We start from the raw sequence: 24,592 nt of genomic DNA on the forward strand, positions 1-24,592 counted from the left end.
TAGAATAGAGTGTTCAGATATAGACCCTCTCATATATGGACAATTGATCTTTGATAAGGCAGTCAAGCCAACTCACCTGGGACAGAACAATCTCTTCAATAAATGGGGCCTAGAGAACTAGATATCCACATGCAAAAGAATGAAAGAGGATCCACGTCTCACACTCTATACAAAATTAACTCAAAATGGATCAAAGACCTAAACATTAGATCTAAGACCATAAAACTGTTAGAAGAAAATGTAGGGAAACATCTTATAAATCTTTTAATAGGAGGCAGTTTCCCAGACCTTACACCCAAAGCACAAGCACTAAAGAAAGAAAGAAAGTTAAATTTTTAAAATATTAATTACTATCAGTTTTCAACACTCTGAAATAATGACATTCCTATGTTCTTCCTCATGCAAAAACAATGCTAAACTAAACACTTTTGCGCATCAAAGAACTTCATCAAGAAAGTAAAAAGACAGCCTACACAATGGGAAACAATATTTGGAAACGATATATCAGATAAAGGTCTAGTATCCAGAATATATAAAGAGACTGTTCAACTCAACCACAAAAGGACAGACAACCCAAATACAAAATGGGCAAAAGACTTGAACAGACACTTCTCAGAAGAGGAAATACAAATGGCCAAAAGGCACATGAAGAGATGTTCAACTTCCCTGGCTATTAGAGAAATGCAAATCAAAACCATAATGAGGTATCATCTCACACCCACAAGAATGGCCATTATCAACACAACAGAAAATGACAAATGCTGGAGAGGATGTGGAGAAAGAGGCACACTTATCCATTGTTGGTGGGAATGTCAAATGGTATAACCGCTGTGGAAGGCAGTTTGGTGGCTCCTCAGGAAGCTAAATATAGAATTGCCATATGACCTGGCAATACCATTGTTAGGTATCTACTCAGAGGACATGAGGGCAAGGACACAAGCAGGCATTTGCACACCAATTTTTATAGCAGCATTTTTACAATTGCCAGAAATGGAAAACAGCCCAAATATTCATCAACAGACAAGTCGCTAAACAAACTGTGGTATATACATATGACAAAATATTATGCAGCCGTTAAGACAGAATAAAGTTATAAAGTATGTAAAAACATGGACGGCCCTTAAGGACATTACGCTGAGTGAGATGAGCCAGAAACAAAAGGAAAAATACTGTACAGTCTCACTGATATGAACTGACATTAGTGAATAAACTTGGAGAATTTCGTTGGTAACAGAGACCATCAGGGGATAGAAATAGGGTACGATATTGGGTGATTGGAGCTGAAGTGATACAGATTGTGCAACAGGACTGAACGTAAAAACTCAGAAATGGACAGCACAATACTACCTAACTGTAATACAATTACGTTAAAACACTGAATAAAGCTGAGTGTGAGAATGATAGAGGGAGGAGGGCTGGGGGCACACATGAAATCAGAAGGAAAGACAATAAAAACTGAGATGGTATAATCTAGGAATGTCTAGAGTGTATAATGATAGTGACTAAATGTACAAATTTTAAAAATTGTTTTTGCATGAGGAAGAACATAGGAATGTCATTATTGCAGAGTGTTGAAAACTGATAGTAATTAATATTTTAAAATTTTAACTTATGTGTGAGACTAAAGCAAAAAACGTTTATTTGGTGCAAAATTTATATTTGACTAGTGCATTTCCTAATGTAACTTATGTAGACAGCTTAATGGAACACCGTAAGTACATGGAACCTTGAGTAGGGCATGATATTTTGTTGGTTTGTCCAGAGTGATGCCCCGATAAATCCCAGAGTGATTTGAACAGTGAATAAAAAAGTACTTGCAAGGTCCCTGTTCTAGTTTACTAGCTGCCAGAACGCAATATACCAGAAACAGAATGACTTTTAACAAGGGGAATTTAATAAGTTGCCAGTTTACAGTTCTAAGGCCGAGAAAATGTCCCAGTCAAAACAAGTCTATAGAAGTGTCCAATTTAAGGCATCTGGGGAAAGACACCTTGGTTCAAGAAGGCTGATGATGTTCAACGTTTCTCTCTCAGCTGGAAGGGCACATGGCGAACACAGCGGCGTCCGCTGGCTTTCACGTGGCTCTACCAAAAAGGAACTCTCTCCCAAACGTTTCCTACTTTAAAGGATTCCAGTAAGCAACTCCACCTTCAGTGGGTGGAGATACACCTCCATGGAAATCATCTAATCAAAAGTTACCACCCACAATTGGTTGGGTCACATCTTCATGTAAACAATCAAAATGCTCCCACCCAGCAACACTGAATGAGGATTAAAGGGCATGGCTTTTCTGGGGTCCACCACAGATTCAGACCAACACATCCCCTTTGAGGAATGGTGGAAGGTGGGGAGGATTCAACTTCCCCAAGTTGAATTCTTGATCTTCTCACAAGCAGTGAAGACGGCCAGGGCAATGGGCTGAGCCCCCAATGTTGGGGTTTGTTCATGTGAAGCTTGGCCCAACAAAGGACAGGTCAAGCCTACCTAAAATTAGGCCTAAGAGTCACCCCCAAGAGAACTTCTTTTGTTGCTCAGATGTGGCTTCTCTCTCCAGCCAACACAACAAGCAAACTCACTGCCTTCCCCTTGGCTACATGGGACATGACTCCGAGGGGTGTGAACCCTCCTGGCAACATGGGACAGAAATTCTAAAACGAGCTGAGAAGCAGCATTAAGGGATTGAGAAAAATCCTTGAATGAGCTGAGCCTCAGCATCAAAGGATTGAGAAAAGCTTCTCGACCAAAAGGGGGAAGAGTGAAATCAGACAAAATAAAATGTCAATGGCCGAGAGATTCTAAACTGAGTCCAGAGATTATCCCAGAGGTTATTCTTACACATTAAATAGGTATCACCTTGTTAGTCAAGATGTAGTGGAGAGGAGACTTCCGGAGAAGATGGCAGCTTAGTAAGACGTGCAGGTCTTAGTTCCTTCTCCAGAACAGCTACTAAAGAAATAGAAACAGGCTCTCTTTCTCCGCTGGTGGTGCTCCCACCGCCAGTCAGCCAGCCCTCCTCTCCCTCTTTCTCCGCCGGAGGCGCTCCCGCCGCCAGCCAGCCCGCCCTCCTCTCCCTCTTTCTCCGGTGGCGGCGCTCCCGCCGCCAGCCAGCCAGCCCTCCTCTTCCCCCTTCTCTGCCACCATCTTGCCCTTTTCTTTCCCCTTCTGCTCTGGCGGCGCTCCATCCGCCATCTTATCCTTCCCTTTCTCCTCCTCTCCGGCGGCTCTCCAACCACCACCGTGCCCTCTTCCGCCTTCACCAGCTCCTCCGCCACCGTCCCCGACAGTCTTGCCACCCTGACCTTTCCTCCTCCAGAACAGGCACTGGGGGAGTGGAGACGATACAGAGCAGCTCCCGGAGCCATGACGGAAATCAAAGGGACGGCGTACCCCATCCTGGAACGACTGACTGTCTGGGAGAACCAGCTCCGGTGAGATCGCCGAGGGGCGCGGGCTTTCCCGGGCGGGACGGCAAGCGGCCGGGGTCCCTCCCTTCCTCCTTCCCAGGCCAGCTGCCAGAATTGGGCAGGCGGTCCCCTCGGGCTGCGGCGGCTGGCGTTTCCACCACGCGAGGCCCCCCAGACCAACTGAGAGAGTTGGGTCGGAAATCCCCAGACCGCGGAGAACAGTGACCGGGAGGGTCCCTTCCAAACACGTGACTCCCCGGTCCGGCTGGGAATGGTGCACTCTCCCGGGCTGCGGCGGCTGGCGCCCTCCCGCCATGCTTGGCGCCCCGGGCCGACAAGGAAATTCGGTCGGGCGCTCTCCCGGGCTGCAGCAGCCAGCGACCCTCCCCGCGTTCAGACCCCCGGGCCGGCTGGCACTCTTCCAAGCGGCTTTGGCTGGCGAACCTCCCCCATGGCGAGAGTTTTCCAAAGTTAAAGGACCCACAGCACCTGTAACTGGTGGAACCCGCAGACAAATGTGTGCCACGAGCACCACCTACTGGGCAGGATAAGAAAAACAGAACCCAGAGATTTCACAGAAAAATTTTTCACCCTGTTGGGTCCAACACCCAGGGAAATCTGACTAAATGCCCAGATGCCAGCAGAAGATAACGGATCACGCTCAGAATTGAAAATATGGCTCAGTCAAAGAAACAAACCAATAGTTCAAATGAGATACAGGAGCTGAAACAACTAATGCTGAACATACGAACAGAAATGGAAAACCTCTTCAAAAATGAAATCGATAAATTGAGGGAGGACATGAAGAAGACATGGGCTGATCAAAAAGAAGAAATAGAAAAACTGAAAAAACAAACCACAGAGCTTGTGGAAGTGAAGGATAAAGTAGAAAAGATGGAAACAACAATGGATACCTACAATGATAGATTTAAAGAGACAGAAGATAGAATTAGTGATTTGGAGGATGGAACATCTGAATTCCAAAAAGAAACAGAAACTATCGGGAAAAGAATGGAAAATCGGAATAGGGTATCAGGAAACTCAAGGACAATATGAACCGCACAAATATACGTGTTGCGGGTGTCCCAGAAGGAGAAGAGAAGGGAAAAGGAGGAGAAAAACTAATGGAAGGAATTATCACTGAAAATTTCCCAACTCTTATGAAAGACCTAAAATTACAGATCCAAGAAGTGCAGCGCACCCCAAAGAGATTAGACCCAAATAGGCGTTCTCCAAGACACTTACTAGTTAGAATGTCAGAGGTCAAAGAGAAAGAGAGGATCTTGAAAGCAGCAAGAGAAAAACAATCCATCACATACAAGGGAAACCCAATAAGACTATGTGTAGATTTCTCAGCAGAAACCATGGAAGCTAGAAGACAGTGGGATGATATATTTAAGTTACTAAAAGAGAAAAACTGCCAACCAAGACTCCTATATCAAGCAAAATTGTCCTTCAAAAATGAGGGAAAAATTAAAACATTCTCAGACAAAAAGTCACTGAGAGAATTTGTGACCAAGAGACCAGCTCTGCAAGAAATACTAAAGGGAGCACTAGAGTCAGATACGAAAAGACAGAAGAGAGAGGTATGGAGAAGAGTGTAGAAAGAAGGAAAATCAGATATGATATATATAATACAAAAGGCAAAATGGTAGAGGAAAATATTATCCAAACAGTAATAACACTAAATGTTAATGGACTGAATTCCCCAATCAAAAGACACAGACTGGCAGAAGGGATTAAAAAACAGGATCCTTCTATATGCTGTCTACAGGAAACACATCTTAGACCCAAAGATAAACATAGGTTGAAAGTGAAAGGTTGGGAAAAGATATTTCATGCAAATAACAACCAGAAAAGAGCAGGAGTGGCTACACTAATATCCAACAAATTAACTTCAACTGTAAAACAGTTAGAAGAGACAAAGAAGGACACTATATACTAATAAAAGGAACAATTAAACAAGAAGACATAACAATCATAAATATTTATGTACCGAACCAGAATGCCCCAAAATACGTGAGGAATACACTGCAAACACTGAAAAGGGAAACAGACTCATATACCATAATAGTTGGAGACTTCAATTCACCACTCTCATCAATGGACAGAACATCTAGACAGAGGATCAATAAAGAAATAGAGAATTTGAATATTACAATAAATGAGCTAGACTTAACAGACATTTATAGGACATTACATCCCACAACAGCAGGATACACCTTTTTCTCAAGTGCTCATGGATCATTCTCAAAGATAGATCATATGCTGGGTCACAAAGCAAGTCTTAACAAATTTAAAAAGATTGAAATCATACACAACACTTTCTCGGATCACAAAGGAATGAAGTTGGAAATCAAAAATAGGCGGTGTGCCAGAAAATTCACAAATACGTGGAGGCTCAACAACACACTCTTAAACAACGAGTGGATCAAAGAAGAAATTGCAAGAGAAATTAGCAAATACCTCGAGGCGAATGAAAATGAAAATACAACATATCAAAACTTTTGGAACGCAGCAAAGGCAGTGCTAAGAGGGAAATTTATTGCCCTAAATGCCTATATCAGAAAAGAAGAAAAGGCAAAAATGCAGGAATTAACTGTCCACTTGGAAGAACTGGAGAAAGAACAGCAAACTAATCCCAAAGCAAGCAAAAGGAAAGAAATAACAAAGATTAGAGCAGAAATAAATGAAATTGAAAACAATAGAGAAAATCAATAAGACCAGAAGTTGGTTCTATGAGAAAATCAATAAGATTGATGGGCCCTTAGCAAGATTGACAAAAAGAAGAAGAGAGAGGATGCAAATAAATAAGATCAGAAATGGAAGAGGAGACATAACTACTGACCTCACAGAAATAAAGGAGGTAATAACAGGATACTATGAACAACTTTACGCTAATAAATACAACAATTTAGATGAAATGGACGGGTTCCTGGAAAGACATGAACAACCAACTTTTACTCAAGAAGACATAGATGACCTCAACAAACCAATCACAAGTAAAGAGATTGAATTAGTCATTCAAAAGCTTCCTAAAAAGAAAAGTCCAGGACCAGATGGCTTCACATGTGAATTCTACCAAACATTCCAGAAAGAATTAGTACCAACTCTCCTCACACTCTTCAAAAAAATCGAAGCGGAGGGAAAACTACCTATTTCATTCTATGAAGCCAACATCACCCTCATACCAAAACCAAGCAAAGATATTACAAAAAAAGAAAACTACAGGCCAATCTCTCTAATGAATATAGATGCAAAAATCCTCAATAAAATTCTAGCAAATCGTATCCAACAACACATTAAAAGAATTATACATCATGACCAAGTAGGATTCATCCCAGGTATGCAAGGATGTTTCAACATAAGAAAATCAATTAATGTAATACACCATATCAACAAATCAAAGCAGAAAAATCACATGATCATCTCAACTGATGCAGAGAAGGCATTTGACAAGATTCAACATCCTTTCCTGTTGAAAACACTTCAAAAGATAGGAATACAAGGGAACTTCCTTAAAATGATAGAGGGAATATATGAAAAACCCACCGCTAATATCATCCTCAATGGGGAAAAATTGAAAACTTTCCCCCTAAGATCAGGAACAAGACAATGATGTCCACTATCACCACTATTATTCAACATTGTGTTGGAGGTTCTAGCCAGAGCAATTAGACAAGAAAAAGAAATACAAGGCATCAAAATTGGAAAGGAAGAAGTAAAACTATCACTGTTTGCAGACGATATGATACTATACATCAAAAACCTGGAAAAATCCACAACAAAACTCCTAGAGCTAATAAATGAGTACACCAAAGTAGCAGGCTACAAGATCAACATTCAAAAATCTGTAGCTTTTCTATACACTAGTAATGAACAAGCTGAGGGGGAAATCAAGAAACGAATCCCATTTACAATTGCAACTAAAAGAATCAAATACCTAGGAATAAATTTAACCAAAGAGACAAAAAAACCTATATAAAGAAAACTACAAAAAACTGCTAAAAGAAATCACAGAAGACCTAAACAGATGGAAGGGCATACCGTGTTCATGGATTGGAAGACTAAATATAATTAAGATGTCAATCCTACCTAAACTGATCTACAGATTCAATGCAATACCAATCAAAATCCCAACAACTTATTTTTCAGAATTAGAAAAACCAATAAGCAAATTTATCTGGAAGGGCAGGGTGCCCCGAATTGCTAAAAACATCTTGAGGAAAAAAAACAAAGCTGGAGGTCTCGCAATGCCAGACTTTAAGGCATATTATGAAGCCACAGTGGTCAAAACAGCATGGTATTGGCATAAAGATAGATATATCGACCAATGGAATCGAATAGAGTGCTCAGATATAGACCCTCTCATCTATGGACATTTGATCTTTGATAAGGCAGTCAAGCCAACTCACCTGGGACAGAACAGTCTCTTCAATAAATGGTGCCTAGAGAACTGGATATCCATATGTAAAAGAATGAAAGAAGACCCGCATCTCACACCTTATACAAAAGTTAACTCAAAATGGATCAAAGATCTAAACATTAGGTCTAAGACCATAAAACAGTTAGAGGAAAATGTAGGGTGATATCTTATGAATCTTACAACTGGAGGCGGTTTTATGGACCTTAAACCTAAAGCAAGAGCACTGAAGAAAGAAAGAAAGAAATGGGAGCTCCTCAAAATTAAACACTTTTGTGCATCAAAGAACTTCATCAAGAAAGTAAAAAGACAGCCTACGCAATGGGAGACAATATTTGGAAATGACACATCAGACAAAGGTCTAGTATCCAGAATTGCCATACGACCCAACAATACCATTGCTAGGTATCTACTCAAAGGACTTAAGGGCAAAGACACAAATGGACATTTGCACACCAATGTTTATAGCAGCATTATTTACAATTGCAAAGAGATGGAAACAGCCAAAATGTCCATGAACAGATGAGTGGCTAAACAAATTGTGGTATATACATACGATGGAATATTATGCAGCTTAAGACAGAATAAACTTATGAAGCATGTAATAACATGGATGGACCTAGAGAACATTATGCTGAGTGAGTCCAGCCAAAAACTAAAGGACAAATACTGTATGGTCCCACTGATGTGAACCGACGTTCGAGAATAAACTTGGAATATGTCATTGGTAACAGAGACCAGCAGGAGTTAGAAACAGGGTAAGATAATGGGTAATTGGAGCTGAAGGGATACAGACTGTGCAACGGGACTAGATACAAAAACTCAAAAATGGACAGCACAATACTACCTAATTGTAATGTAATTTTGTTAAAACACTGAAGCTGCATCTGAGCTATAGTTTTGTTTGTTTGTGTGTTTTTATATATATATATTTTTTTTTATTATTTTTTTCTCTATATTATCATTCTATCTTTTTCTGTTGTTTTGCTAGTTCTTTTCCTAAATCGATGCAAATGTACTAAGAAATGATGATCATACAGCTATGTGATATTAAGAATTGCTGATTGCATATGTAGAATGGAATGATTTCTAAATGTTGTGTTATTTTTTTAATTAATTAAAAAAATAGTAAATAAATAAATAAATAAATAAAGGGGGAACAAATGTTAAAAATAAATTTAGTTTAAAGTGCTAGTGGTAAATGAAAGCGAGGGGTAAGGGGTATGGCATGTATAATATTTTTTTTTTCTGTTATCATTTTATTTCTTTTTCTGTTGTCTTTTTTATTTTTTTCTAAATCGAAGCAAATGTTCTAGAAATGATGAATATGCAACTATGTGATGATATTAAGAATTACTGATTGTATATGTAGAATGGAATGATATCTTAATGTTTTGTCTTTTAATTTTTTGTAATTAATTAAAAAATTAAAAAAAAAAAAAAGATGTAGTGGAGAGGCTGGAGACAACTGCCTGAAGGTGTGGAGCTGTGTTCCAGTAGCCATGTTTCTTGAAGATGACTGTATAATGATAAAGCTTTCACAATGTGACTGTGTGATTGTGAAAACCTTGTATCTGATGCTCCTTTTATCTACCTTATCAACAGGTTTATCTACCTTATCAACAGGTTTATCCACTTTAAAACATACTAAATAAAAACAAATAATAGGGGGAACAAATGTTAAAATAAACTTAGACTGAAATGCTAGTGATCAATGAAGGGAAGGGGTAAATGGCATGGTATGTATGTTTTTTTTCTGTTGTCTTTTTAGTTCTTCTGAATTGATGCAAATGTTCTAAGAAATGATCATGATGATGAATATGCAACTATGTGATGATACTGTGAATTACTGATTATATATGTAGAATGGAATGATCATATGTTAACAATGTTTCTTTGTTGTCATACTTAAATTAATAAAAAATTTAAAAATAAAAAGCAAAAAAATGGATAATGTGTATACCACTGTTATGGCACGTAATGTTTTGTAAATGTCTGTCAAGTTTAGTTCATTCATTTTATTATTCAAAATCATTGCTTCTTCATTTATCCTCTCTGTAGGTGCTTTATCCAATGATAAGAGTGGGGAACTTATATCTCTATTGTTGTAGAGGCGTCTACTTCACTATTTAGTGTTTTCAGTGATTGCCTCATATATTTTGGAGCACTCTAGCTTGGTGCATAAACATTTAAGATTGTTATGTTTTCTTGCTGAATTGTTCCTTTTATTAATACATAGTGTCCTTCTTTGTCTCTTTTTAAATTATACATTTGCAGTCTAATTTGTTGACTCTTAGTCCTGTTCTTTTCTGATTGTTTTTGCATAAAATACCTTTTTCCAACCTTTCACTTTCAACCTATTTTTGTCAATGGATATAAAATGAGCCTTCTTTAGACAACACATAGATGGGCCCTGTTTTTAATCCATTCTGCTGATTTATGTCTTTTGATTGGGGAGTTTAATCCATTAACATTTAGTATTATTACTGTAAAGGCAGTGTTCTTCTACCATTTTGCCTTTTAGATTTTATATGTCATATCTAATTTTCTTCTCTCTTTTTACCTTTACTGATAGTCTTCATTTCTATCCTCTTCTCCACACCTCTCTCTCTCCTGCCTTTTCCTCGCTGCCTGTATTGCTACCTTTAGTATTTCTTGCAGAGCTGGTCTCTTGGTCACAAATTCTCTCAGTGATTGTTTGTCTGAAAGTATTTTAATCTCTCCCTCAATTTTGAAGGACAATTTTGCTGGATATAGAATTCTTGGTTGGCAGTGTTTCTCCTTTAGAATCATAAATATATCATATGGTTGCCTTCTTGCCTTCATGGTTTTTCCTGAGAAATCCACCATCTTATTGGGCTTCCCTTGTATGTGATGAATTGCTTTTCTCTTGCTGCTTTCAAAATTCTTTCTCTTTGACATCTGACAATCTGAGTATTAAGTGTCTTGGAGGATGTCTTTTTGAATCTGTTCTGTTTGGGGTATGCTATACTTCTCAGATCTGTAATTTTATGTCTTTCATAAGAGTTGGAAAATTTTCAGTGATTATTTCCTCCATTAGTTTTTCTCTTTTTCTTTCTCTTCTCCTTCTGGGACAATCTCAATGCATATATTCATGTGCTTATGTTCTCTGAGACCTTGCTCATATTTTTCAATTCTATTGCCTATATTTTCATTTGGGTATCATATTTCAGATGTCCTGCCCTCTAGTCCACTAATCCTTTCTTCTGCCTCTTCAAATCCATTGCTGTAGGTTTCCATTCTTCTTTTTTTTTATGGCTTCTATCGTGCCTTTCATTCTTTTCAAACTTTTGATATCCTTCTTTTTGTTTGCCCACTGTCTTCTCTATATCCTCCCTCAACTGTATGATTTGATTTTTGATGAGATTTTCCATGTCTGTCGAACATCCTGATTAAGTTGTTTGAACTCCTGCCTCTCAACTGAATTGCTGGTTTGTTCCTTTGATTGGGCCTTGTGCTGGTTTGAAAAGACATATGTCCTATAGAAAAGCCATGTTTTAATCTAAATCCCATTTCACAAATGCAGAATAATCCCTATTCGATACTGTATGTTTGAAACTGTAAGCAGATCATCTCCCTGATGTGATTTAATAAGAGTGGTTGTTAAGTTGGATTAGGTGACGACATGTCTCCACCCACTTGGGCGGATCTTGATAAGTTTCTGGAGTCCTATAAAAGAGGAGACATTTTGGAGAATGAAAGAGATTCAGAGAGAGCAGAGAATGCTGCAGCACCATGAATCAGAGAGTCCACAAGCCAGCGACCTTTAGAGATGAAGAAGGAAAACGCCTCCCAGGAGCTTCATGAAACCGGAAGCCAGGAGAGAAGAAACTAGCAGATGATGCCGTGTTCACCATGTGTCCTTCCAGATGACAGAGGAACCCTGACCATGTTCACCATGTGCCTTTCCTGATGAGAGAGAAACTCTGACTGTGCTCGCAATGTGCCACTCCACTTAAGAGAGAAACCCTGAACTTCACTGGCCTTCTTGAACCAAGGTATCTTTCCCTGGATGCCTTAGATTGGACATTTCTATAGACTTGTTGTAATTAGGACATTTTCTTGGCCTTAGAACTGTAAACTAGCATCTGATTAAATTCCCTTTAAAGGCCATTCCGTTTCTGGTATATTGCATTCTGGCAGGTAGCAAACTAGAACGCCTTATCATCAATTCTTCTAGTATGACTCGTCAATTTTTGCAGGCATCTAGGCATTTGATTTCCTTAATCAGTTTATTCTGGTGGCTGTTTTCACTATTTTACCTACAATTTTCTTGCTATATGGCTTTACTCTCTAACTGTTCTTTAGCATTCAGTTCAACTTACTCTAAATCTCTAGCATAGGTTCAGTTTGAGTAATCAGAATTTTTCAGTTCTTGTTTTTCTGTTTCTTGCCCTGCCTATATGGAACTCTTTTTTTCTTTTCAGGAGGGTCACCTCAGAAATTACAGACCCCTGTCAGATTTTCCCAGACCAGATGGCCTCCTCTCAGGAGAAAAAAGTTGCCAGCATCAGTTTTCCCTGAGGGTGAGGCCCATAAGTTTGTCACACTTCCTGATGAAACCTCTAAACTCTGAGCTTTCCTATCCTGCCCAGCATGTGGTGCTTGTCTTCCCGTGGCTTCCCACCAGGGTAAAGTGATATGGTGTCTTTAATTTCAGCACTCTCCCTGCCAGTGGGTGGTTGATACAGAGGTGAGGTTGTAGGAAGGCTTTAATTGCTTCAGTTTTCGAGTCCCTGGGGCCTGAATTCCTTGAAGGAGGAATTTCATTTGAGCTGGGCACCACCTTTCTCTTGGTGAAGGTACTGCCTTTAGGGAATTAAATCCTTCCACATGACTGGTGACTTTGTCTCTCAGACAAGCTTAATTAGGTCCTTGCCTGGGACAGTGATGGAAGCTAAGAAGGCTTTCAGTTCTATTTAATGAATTGCTAAGGAGTAGGGGGAAAAAAGCAAAAATAAAAAGCCTTATCAGAGCAGGACCCCCACTCCTCAAGTTTGTTAATCAAGAGCTTAAGTTGGTACATTGCTGTATGTATCTCCAGGTTCTATGCGCCCCCTTTCCATGGGGTCCAGCCCTTTTCCAATATTTTGTGCTGTCCAACTCAAAAAGCCTCTGTTGTTGGTGGTGGTTTTTTTCTGTCAGCCCTGCCACATCTCTGCCAAGGTAAAAACTCCTAGTAGCTTTAGTGCTTATTTCATGTTTATCTGTAGAGAAAGCCTGTTTTCAGTAGTCAGAATTCGTTAATTAATTCTGCAACTGGAGCTTGGATGAGCTAATCCCTTGTTGCTAGTACAGTCTGTTTCCTTTCCCCTTAGGAAACTAGCCCACCATGCCTATGCAGGAGGGGTGCCAGCCTCCACGGCTTAGGGGACTTAGAGTTCCATGTGGTGTCTCAGCTGGTTCACCTGGTCCACACTGGTGTACGCTGTGTGTCCAGTCACTGCTATAATCCCAGCAGTTGTTCTGTATTGTTCCTGGCTTTTTACTAGCTGTTCTGGAGGATGAACTAAATTCCACAGCTCACTAAGCCACCGTCTTGCCCCATCTATGGCCAGTTGATTTTTGACAAGGGTGCCAAGGCCATTCAATGCAAAAAGACTAATCTCACTAACAAATGGTGCTGAGACCTTGAAATCCACTGCAAAAAAAAAAAAAGAATATGGAACCTACCTCTAACCATAAACAAAATTTAATTCAATGTGAAGCTGGAAATCGGTAATAGGCAAAAGACAGGAAAATGAACAAATTTATGGCGGTTAAACAGCACAATTCTAAACAACCAGTGAATCAAAGAAGAAAGTGTAAGAGAAATCAGTAAATATCCTGAGATGAATGAAAACAAGAACATAACATATAAAAGCATGTGGGATATTACAAAAGCAGTGCTGAGAGGGAAATATTTAGGCTTAAACATGTACATTCAAAAGGAATAAAGAGCTAAAATCAAAACCTAACTATATAGCTGGACAAATCAGAAAAAGAACAGCAAACTAATCCCAAACCAAGCAGAAGGAAAGAAACAACAGTTTAGAGCAGAAACAAATGAAATTGAGAGGAAAAAAAAATAGAGAATCAAAAAAAGGTGAGCAAATTGACAAACCCTTACCTACACTGACAAAGCAAAAAAAGAGAGAAGACCAAACAGAGTCAAGGGAGGTTATCCTGGAGATTATCTTGCACATTAAATAGATATCATCTGTTTAGTTAAGGTGTAATGGAGAGGCTGGAGGGAACTGCCTGAAAATGTAGAGCTGCATTCCAGTAGCCATGTTTCTTGAAGATGATTGTATAATGATATAGCTTTCACAATATGACTGTGTGGTTGTGAAAACCTTGTGTCTGATGCTCCTTTTATCTACCTTATCAACAGATGATTAAAACATATGGATTGAAAATAAATAAATAATTGGGGGAACAAATGTTAAAATAAACTTAGACTGAAATGCTAGTGATCAAAGAAAGGGTAAGGGGTATGGTATGTATGAATTTTTTCTGTTTTCTTTTTATTTCTTTTTCTGAATCGATGCAAATGTTCTAAGAAGTGATCATGATGATGAATATACAACTATGTGACAATATTGTGATTTATTGATTATATACCAAGAATGGAATGATCCATGGTAAGAATGTTTGTGTTTGTATGTGGTTATGTTTCATAAATAAATAAATAAACGGAGAGAAAGAAAGATGAAAATAAAGAAAATCCAAAATGAGAAGGGGGTCATCACCATGGACCCCAAAGAAATAAAAAAGATCATAAGAGGATATTATGAAAACTGTACACCAACAAACTAGAAAACTTTTTTTTAGGTGAAATAGATAATTTTGTAGAAATACACAAATAACCTACACTGAATCCGAATAAATAGAAGACCTCAACAAATCAATCATAAGAGACTGAAACAGTCATCAAATACCTCCCAATAAGATGACTCCCAGGGATGAGTCAGCCCTGGCATTGTGGGATCAACAACTGTGTGATCAACAACGCTATCTTCACCAAAAGGGGGACGGTATCAGTGGCTGAGGAAGTTCAAATAGAGTCAAGAGGCTACTCTGAAGTAGCTCTTATGCAAAGTTCAGTTAGACATTGCTACCTATCATAACCTGCCAAACACCCAACCAAAACCATTCCAGCCAATCCTAAAGAACACCTAGGGCAATATAAGATTCTACAAGGATTCCATGCACTAGGTTAACTTTCCAGAAACCTACAACCTGTAGATGGGTCCCTGGTCCAGATAAGTCCTGAAACCTAGAAGGGTCGGCCTTCCAGAACATCAGCTAGTTTCATCTTCTGACTCCTTATTATTGACAGCCCTTCCAACATAAAAAAGGTAGAATGGTCATAGCCCAAATCACTTTAAAGAGTGGAAGAAAGATCAAAGGTGATAGTAGAGTTCAACAGAGAAAGAAGAGTTTAACAAACGAGTATGAGTGCTGAATCATTATATTGATATTTATTTTAGTATCCAGTATTTTAGAGCAGTTAGGAGTAAAAACCTAAAATCGTGGAATTTTAACCTATACCAAACTCTAAATCTGTTCTACAACTAATTGTTGGACTGTGTTTTGAAATTTATTGCTTTTTTTATATATGTTATTCTTCACAACAAAGAAAAAAAGTCAATTGTGATGATGATAAAATATTTATCCCTTCTAGCCTCCAATGTTCTGAAGCAGCTAGAAGGAAAAATCTGAGAGGATGATATGGTAGCCCACGACAAACTCTGGGATCTGCCCTGTAACTACTTATTGAGAGCTTTGAAACTTACTGCTTTTTTCTTTCTTACATTATTCATTATACAATAAAAAAAGTTAAAAAGAAAAAAGAGACAGAGAGAGCAAACATAGTCTAGATTAAAAGAGACTTGAGAGACTCATCAAAAAAAAAAAAAACCCTCCTAACAAGGAAAAGCCCAGGATCAGGATCAGACGGCTTCACAGGTGAATTCTAACAATCAAAGAAGAATTAATATTAATCCTGCTCAAACTCTGAAAAAGTTGAGGAAGAAGGAACATCACCTAACTCATTCTATGAAACCAACATCACCTTAATACCAAAGCTAGATAAAGATACTATAAGAACACTAGAGACCAATCTCACTAATGTATATAAATGCAAAAATCCTCAACAAAACAGTGGCAAATTGAGTCAAACAGCATATGAAAAGAATTATACACCATAACCAAGTGGGCTTTATCCCAGGTATGCAAGGGAGGGGTGGAACACAAGAAAATCAATTACTGTAATACACCACATTAACAAACTGAAGAACCACATGATCATCTCAATTGATGAAGAAAAGGCATTTGAAAAAGTCCAGCACCCTTTTTGATAAAAACACTTTGAAAGGAATAGAAGGAAACTTTCTCAACATGATTTAGGGCATATATGAAAAACTCACAGCTAACACCTTACTTGGTGAAAAAACTGAAAGCTTTCCCGTTAAGATCAGGAATAAGAAAAGGATGGATGCCCACTGTCACCACTGTTATTCCAACTGTGATAGAAATTCTAGTTAGAGCAATTAAGGGGGGGATAAAAGGCATCCGGGAGGTGGGGCAAGATGGCAGCACAGTGAGGTGTGGAATTTAGTTCGTCCTCCAAAGCAGCTAATAAATAGCCAGAAACAGTACAGAAGAACTGCTGGGCCACGTTAATGACCGGACACACAGCGTACCCCAGTCTGGATCAGCTGGCCCGGCTGCGAGCCCACCCAGAACTGGGAGTCCCCCAAGCCATGCTGCCCTTCCCAGAGAGGAAAGGAAAGAGAGTTTACCAGGAGCAAAGGCTGAGCACAACCAAACTCCAATTGTGGAGTTAATTAACAAATTCTGACTGCTAAAAATAGGCCCCCAGCTCAGCTGAACCTCAAGTAAAAGCGGAGGTCAATGGTTTTTGCCTGGGCGCAGAGGGGGCAGGGCTGACGGAAAAAGAAAAAAAAAATTAGGTTTTTTTTCGATCTGAAAAGGTCTGGGCCCTGAAGGAAAGGAGGAGGCACATAGGACCTGGAGATACACAGAGCAACGTACTAACTTAAGCTCTTGATTGGCAAACCCGAGGAAAGGGGATCCTATTCTGAAAAGAATTTTTCTCTTTCGTTTTGGTGGCTGTGTTTCTACTGCTTGACTGCTCTTTGGATACAGCTGCAAGGCTTCCTGGGCTCCACTGCCCCAGGCATAGGCAGAATTAAGCTTGTTTGAGTGTTTGTCTGGAGACTGTACCTTCCCCAGGAGAGGGGTGGGGCCCAGCTCAGGTGGAATCCCTACCTCAAGGAGTTCAGACCCCTGGGTCTGGAAAAGTAAAGCGATTAAAACCAGACTACAACCTCTCCTCTGTCTCCACCACGCCCCCAGCAGGGTGAGTTTCTTGAATTTAAAGGTACCACATCACCTTATGCTGGGGGGACCTGCAGGCAGACAAGCACCACATACTGGGCAGGATAGGAAAAACGGAGAGCTCACAGGTTTCACAGGAAAGTCTTCCAACCTGCTGGGTCTGACTCTCAGGGAAATTACCTTATCGACAGATGAGTAAAACATGTGGATTAAAAATAAATAAATAATAGGGGGAACAAATATTAAAATAAATTTAGTTGACTGAAATGCTAGTGATCAAAGAAAGGGAGAGGTAAGGGGTATGGTATGGAAGATTTTTTTTGTTTTCTTTTTATTTCTTTTTCTGAATTGATACAAACGTTGTAAGAAATGATCATGATGATGAATATACAACAATGTGATAAAAGAATGTTCATATTGTATGTTGATTGTTTTATTAATAAAAATTAAAAAAAGAAATATCATCTCACACCCACTAGAATGACAACTATTAAAAAAATAAGTGTTGGAGAGGATACTGAGAAATAGGAATACTCATTCATTGCTAGTGACGATGTGAAATGATACAGCCATTGTGGAAAACAGTTTGGCAATTAACTCAGAAAGTCAGTATAGAACTACCACGTGATCTGGTAATCCCACTTTTAGGTGTATACTCAAAAGAATTGAAAGAGGGAGTCAACCAAGTATTTGCACACCAATGTTCACAGTGGCATTATTCACCATTGCCAAAAAGTGGAATTCATCAACCGATCAATGGGTAACAGAAGTAGTACATACATGCAATGGAGTATTATTTGGTCATAAAAAAGAAAGGTGTTCCAGTACATGCTACAAACTTGTATGAACCTTGAACACATTATATTGCGTGAATAAGCCAGCTGCAAAAGGAAATACTGAATGAGCTAAACTTACGTGAAATAAGCAGAATAAGCAAATTCATAAAATCAGAAACTAGAATACAAGTTATCAGGGGCTGGTTTGTGAAGGAGAATGGGGGGTTAATGTTTCTATTTGGGGTGAAGGAAAAATTGTGTTAATGGGTGAGGATGCTGGAGGCAAACTGTGAATATAATTAATGCCACTGAATATTATATCTGAAAATGGATAAAAAGGGAAATTTTAGATTACATTTAAGTTAACACACAGAGATATACATCTACACAACAGAACTGTACAGCCCAGAGAATGAACCCTAATGTAAATAATGAACTAATGTTAATAGCTTAATTATAATAAAATTGTTTGATCAATTGTTGCAAAATATCACACTAACGCAAAATGTTAATCAATGGGAAAACTTGTGAGAGGAAGGTATGTGGGAACTCTGCCTTTTCCGTATTATTTTTTCTGTAAATCTACAATTGCTCTAATAAAATAATATTGATAACGACAAAAACATCTATTTTTAAAAAACTAAAAAAAAAAGAAATCAATGAGTAAGATATCTGAGAAATCCCCACATAGTTAGAAACTAACATAACAAAGTCTTGCTATGTTAAGCAAGCTTGTCCAGAATATTTATTAACTCTCCTGGGCATCAGAATCACCTGCAGATTTTTAAATTTTCCAATGATGCTGGGCCGCAATTAAATCATCAACATCAGTAGGGGGGACCCAGATATGTGCATTTCCAAAAGGCTCCGCAGGGGAGAATAATGTGCAGCAAGAGGTAAGACCCTGCAGACTCATCAGCTCAAGCAATCTCGCTCAGGTGGCATCACCCTCATCACCATGACCATTTCGTTTGTACCTGATGGTCTTCTACTGACCTCAGGATGCCACACCTGCACCCTCCTCACACCCCTAGCCCATAGGACCTTCCCTCAGCACAGGTGACAGAGAGAGAACTTGGGCTGACCACCTAGGGAAATACAATTCTATACCTCATAAAAATACCATTTCTCAACATAAGCCATGCCCAGCTATAATTCATATTCAAATTTCCCAAAGCCATGGGGGTCCTCAAGGTTCAGTGCAGAAAGAATGTCTCATAGTCAAACAGCAAGTATTTCCTCAGCAGCGAGTACAACCCACATGAGTCTTTCCTGAGGTACTTACTTCAAGAACATTAAGCTGAGTGAACCAAGACAAAGAGTCTTTCAACTTCAATAATTCAGCTAATGAAAGGGGGAACACTGATTACAAACAAGTAGTAACTCGAAAATCCTCATCTGAGTCTCTGTGTGATCCCGGGTCAGAAAAATTCCTTCGGGGGGTTCTGCCTCTCACCTGCCAGTCTTCTCGCCACACACAGCAAACAACACTGGAGGAAGAGGACAACTGAGATCCAGGTGTAAACGAGCCATGGCATCCTGGATATTCAAGTCAAGATAGCAAAACCCTACCTCAGGACATTCCACGAACCCCAAAAACCAGGAGTCTGGACACAGATCCTGCTGACAGCAGCACTGGAGCCTCCTGCCCGCAAGGGCGGTGCAGGCAGCAGCATCACAGACCTCTGCCACCACGGAATGGCCCTGGCCCATGACTCCCACAGGGTATCCAGCTCTCACCTCCCCCAGAACCCAGAGCCTGCCAGGCATCTTCACTCAAACACAACAGCAATAAAGCCCAAGTCACCGTCTTTTCACCCCAGACCTCACCCCAACCCAGTTCCACCTTCCTCTTTTCCTAGATCATCATGTGCTCAGCTCTCTGGATCAGAAGTCACCATCACCCGTGGTTCCTCCGTCTTCCTCCCAACACCCTAACAGACCACCCATCTATCCCCTTCTTCTCCACCTCTATCCACTGCCACCACGCCCTTCCAGAGTAGGCCCTGCTGTAAGCACTGCCCCCTCCCAAGGCAGCCTCAGCCTGCCCACCAGTGTCCTTCACGTCCCTGATGGCCACTCCACCACTCCAGTTTATGCCCCCACGGGCAGGGCTCCACTGGCTCCTGCCCAGTCCTTTCGGTCGCCCTCACATGCCTCTTTCGGGCTGAAGTCTCTGTACAGTCTCTGCCTGTCCCACTCCGTCTGGGCACCAACCTCCGTAACAGTGCGGAGAACCTAACGCACCCGAGGCACCCGAGGCTTCGGGGCGTTCAAGGCCCAGGCTTAGCTTCCATTACTGAGGATCCTCCGCTGGGGGATGGGGGAGCGGAGGCGTGACCCTGACGTGGCCCCTGGGCTGGAGAGGAGGCCAGGACAGGGACCCGGTCCCCACCCCCAGGTAAGGGCCAGGGCAAGGGATCAGGGACCCCACACCCCCAAATAAGAGCCAGTGAAGGGAACCCGGACCCCGCGCCCCCAAGGAAGGACCAGGGCCCGAGGGCCCCGCGCCCCCAGAGAAAAGAAAGGGCCCGAGGACCCCGCGCCCCCAGAGAAAAGAAAGGGCCCGAGGACCCCGCGCCCCTAGGGAAGAGCCAGGACAGGGGACCCGGACCCCGCGCAGCGCTCAGAAGGAAAGGGAGTCGCAAGGTTCCCGGCCCCTCTTCCGGGTCGAGACGCTGTGCAGCCGGCTCGGAGGGGAGGCTGGGCGCCCCAAAGCGCACCTGAGCCCAGGAACCGGGCGGGCCTCCGGGCCCCGCAACGCCCTTCGGACTCTCGCTCGGCGGTGACCTTGGAGCAGGAACCCCGTTCTGCTTCCACCCTTGGCCCAGTCGAAGGGGCGACGCAGGCCTACCCCGCCCAGGATTCCCCCAGCGCCGCAAATGGCGTGGTTCCCGCCCGCCTCTTACCTGAGGAGAAGCCGCTACAGCCGCCAGGGTGCTGCCCTCCCGCCCAGCGCCAGACGGAGTGGGCGGAGCAGCCGCACGCGGAGCCCGCCCGCGCCACCTGCTAGCCAACCGCGGCCCTCACACAGCATCTGGGCCCGCCCCCTCCGCCTGCTAGCCAACCGCGGCCCTCACACAGCATCTGGGCCTGCCTCCGCCGCCTGCTAGCCAACCGCGGCCCGCACGCAGCATCCGGGCCCGCCCCAGCCGCCTCCTAGCCAACCGCGGCCCTCACTCAGTATCCGAGCCCGACCCCCGCCAGCTCCTAGTCCATCGGTGGGGAGGGTTGGGGTGGGGCGAAAAGCTGTTGGCGTAGACCGCGCTATGCCCTGTCCAGTGCCCGAAACGACGCGAACGCGCAGGCTCCGACTCGGCCTCGGCCTCAGCCCGCCCCCGGCCGCCAAGTGACCCCTGCACCTGACTGTCGAGCGCGAGCGCTGCGACGAGGGCCAGAGGCCAAGAAGCCCGCGTGGGTACAGCCGGTCTCTGCACAGATGCCAGCCTCGGGGCGGCGCGGGCCCGTCTCGGGAGCGGTTTCCTTACCTGCGCGCACCGAGGGCCCGGGGTGAACACGCGCAGGACGCCTGACGCCCCCACCCGGCGCAGCAAACGGGCTCCCGGGAGGACGGCAAGGAGAGCTGTTCTGCCGGGGCCGCGGGGGTGACCAGGAGGACAAGTGCGTCCACGGGGAGGGCTTCAAGAACCGTGCCCCTGGGACTCGCGAAAAAGCCGAAGATGCAGAACTATCTCCCGAAAGACCCGGAGCGCCAGATGTGCACGTCAACACGCGCTCAGCAAGGGTGCTCCGCAGTGGGGGTAAGGACCGCCCCCACCGCGCCGGCGCGGTTCTCCTTGAGAGTCCCCAAACGAGCGCTGTACTTCGGCTGCCTGCGTACCTGCCACCACTTTCAAAACCCTATAGTCAACTAACAGCGGGTTATCAAATAAAATTATTAAATAACTGCAAAGAAAATTCAACTCCAGCTCACATACATGCTGTGAAGGGGTGCCGCTGGCTTTGGGAGGTGCCACTGGGTCTGAGAAAGGATGAAAAGGAGCCAGATCCCCGAGAACTGGGGGAGAGGCTTCCTGGGCAGATGTACTCACGTGCACAGAGGCCCCGGGGCTGAAACCGCCCTTAAGCATTCATACACCAAAAAGCGGGGAATAGTGTTCTAAGGAAGTGATAGGTAGCAAGCACTACGTACAGGACTGAATGATGGTCCGTTAAAGGGGCCATCAGGCCGACTTGCTGCAGGCGGGTTGGGGGAGAGCAGGAGGCATGGGGTGCAAAGTGTAGACCGGGGGGTAAAACCCACCGCTGGGTGCTGCTGAAGCAATGCAGGCAGAAGAACCGTTTTCCACAAGGGAGACAGACTTGAACCTGTTTTTGTTGTGGGGAGGGAGCCCAGTAGAGAGGGAAGGAATGAAGGCCAGAAAGAGAGGGGGTGCTCTGCAAATGGGGGATCTGGCAGGGGAACAGCTCTAGGAAGAGAAGCAGGGAAGGGCTGTGTGGCAAAGGGTACCCAGAGCCTCAGGAAGTTTCTGGGGAGGAAGGCAGGAGGCCTTTTCCAACATAAAACCTTGGCAGTGTCTCCCTGTGGCCCACCTGCTTCAACAGCTTCCAGCCAGGGAGGCTCTGGCCTCCCCAACTTCTGTAGCCATCGTTTTACTCCTGGAGCACACACAGCTCTGGGGATGCATCATTGTGGTTAGTCTATATGGCATACTCTGCCTATGCCAGTCTCCCTTCCTCCACCATAAGCTCTACAGAAGCAAGGCCAGGTGTTCCTTTTGCTCCTGGCACATCAACGAAATAGATGAGAGTTCCAGTGAGAAGAAAGAGAAGGAAAATCAAGACTTGCAAAGGAAGGGTGGACAGGAGCAGATGGCTCTTGTGGCCCCTGCCTGCTGTCTCTCAGCCCAGCCCTGTCTTCCCGTTGGCCCTGACGACAGAAGCCAGGAAGCAGAGGACAGAATGGCCACTGGCTGCAGCTCCAGGGAGACCAATTCCTTTGACTCTACCTACCCCCTTGTGCTTCTCCAGCTCTTGTAAACACCTAAGTAACCAATCCCCTGTATTCAGCTCCTGCTGCTTGAGATAACTGCTGCAGTTCCTTCTTCATATCATATTTTCTAGGTAATTTGCTAGACAAGAACTGTGGGTGGAAGAGGGGATATCAAGCACAAGCCCTGCTTTCCAGAAGCCACTGGTCTAGCAGGAATGAGGACACAGGTCTCACCTGCTCACGCCAGGCAGTTCCCAGCTTCACTGCAGAGAGCCCACCTCCACCCGTGAATCCCCAGACCTTCACTGGGAAGCCAGGCTCTAGAGGGACCTGCCAGGAAGGCAGACTGGCCAGGCTGGCTCCCACCCTCCAGACCCACAGCCACCATGCCTTGCAGCTCACAGCAGAGAGACACTTGCACCTGGGCTCTGCCACAATTGGAATCTGCAAAATGGGCATGACCAGGTCATGTTCAGATTGGAGGTCATAGATGTGGATGGCCTGGCTCAGGGTGAGCAGAGCAGGGGTGCCTGGAAACAGTGGCTTAGTTAATGTGTACACAGCACAGAGCAGGCGCTCAGTGAAGGTGGCAGCCCCTCCCGGCAGACTAGAGAAGGAAGAGGTCCTGTTGTGCCTCGCTACTGGAACTGGAGTGTTCCAGGGGGGCCCAGGCCTAGGGAAGGGGGGTGGTTCAGTCTGCAGAGAGGTTAGGGCTGTTGGCCTGGCGAGGTTGGCCACCTGCACCAGGGCCTTGGCCCAGACTGGAGAAGCTTCCACGGCCCAGGGAAGGAAGGCCAGAATGCTCCCCTCCACCCCAACTCCCACCCCATGACCACCTCCTGGCTCAGCTCTTTTACAGCCCACCTAGCCACCTCCTGGGCACCCTCCCAGAGGGCAAAGAGGTACATTAGATACAGTTACTGTTTTCCTGTAGACAAAGGGATTTTCCCTTTTTTCTTTCCCTGTGTCCTTAGTCTTGGGGGGTTTAAGAAAAACCCTATAAGACTCAAGCAAAAAATGTTTATTTGGTACAAATTTATACTTTGACTAGTGCGTCTCCTAATATAGCTTATGTAGATATTTGGTTGAACACCTTAAGTACATGGAACTTTGTATAGGACAGAAGATTTTGTTGGTTTGTCCAGGTGATGCCCTGATGAATCCCAGAGTGATTTGATCAGTGAGTGGAAAAGTATTTGCAAAGTCCCCTTCAGGGAATGGTGAGAACGGGGGAAAACTCAACTTCCCCAAGTTGAATTCTTGATATTATCACAAGCAGTGTGGACAACCAAAGCTACAGGCTGAGCCCCCAGTCTTGGGGGTTGTTCATATGAAACTTAACCCCACAGGGGATAGGTCATGCCTACTTAAAATTAGGCCTAAGAGTCACCTCTAGGAGAACCTCTTTTGTGGCTCAGATGTGGCCTCTCTCTCTCTCCAGCCAACACAGCAAGCAAACTCACCACCCTTCCCCTGTCTACTGGGACATGACTCCCAGGGGTGTGGATCTTCCTGGCAACGTGGGACACAAATCCCAGAATAAGCTGAGATTCAGCATCAAGGGATTGAGAACACCTCAACCAAAAGGGGGAAGAGTGAAATGAGACAAAGTGTCAATGGCTGAGAGATTCCAGAGTCCAGAGGTTATCTTGGAGGTTATTCTTACGCA

General features: G+C 43.2%; 1 protein-coding gene across 10 annotated transcripts in view; it reads right to left on the minus strand.

Moving 5' to 3' along the window:
• MROH1 (maestro heat like repeat family member 1) overlaps positions 1-21,708 on the minus strand; it is a 201,659-nt gene extending 179,951 nt beyond the window's left edge. For 6 of the 10 annotated variants that reach the window (XM_077166527.1, XM_077166526.1, XM_077166525.1 and 3 more), the window contains exon 1: positions 20,879-20,987. The gene's annotated coding sequence lies outside the window, so the exon portion shown is untranslated. The other 4 variants (XM_077166520.1, XM_077166521.1, XM_077166519.1 and 1 more) reach the window with 4 other exon arrangements.
• Between the last annotated feature and the right edge of the window lie 2,884 nt (positions 21,709-24,592).

The sequence above is a fragment of the Tamandua tetradactyla genome, chromosome 6, assembly GCF_023851605.1.
Source record: "Tamandua tetradactyla isolate mTamTet1 chromosome 6, mTamTet1.pri, whole genome shotgun sequence".
Taxonomy (NCBI): domain Eukaryota; kingdom Metazoa; phylum Chordata; class Mammalia; order Pilosa; family Myrmecophagidae; genus Tamandua; species Tamandua tetradactyla.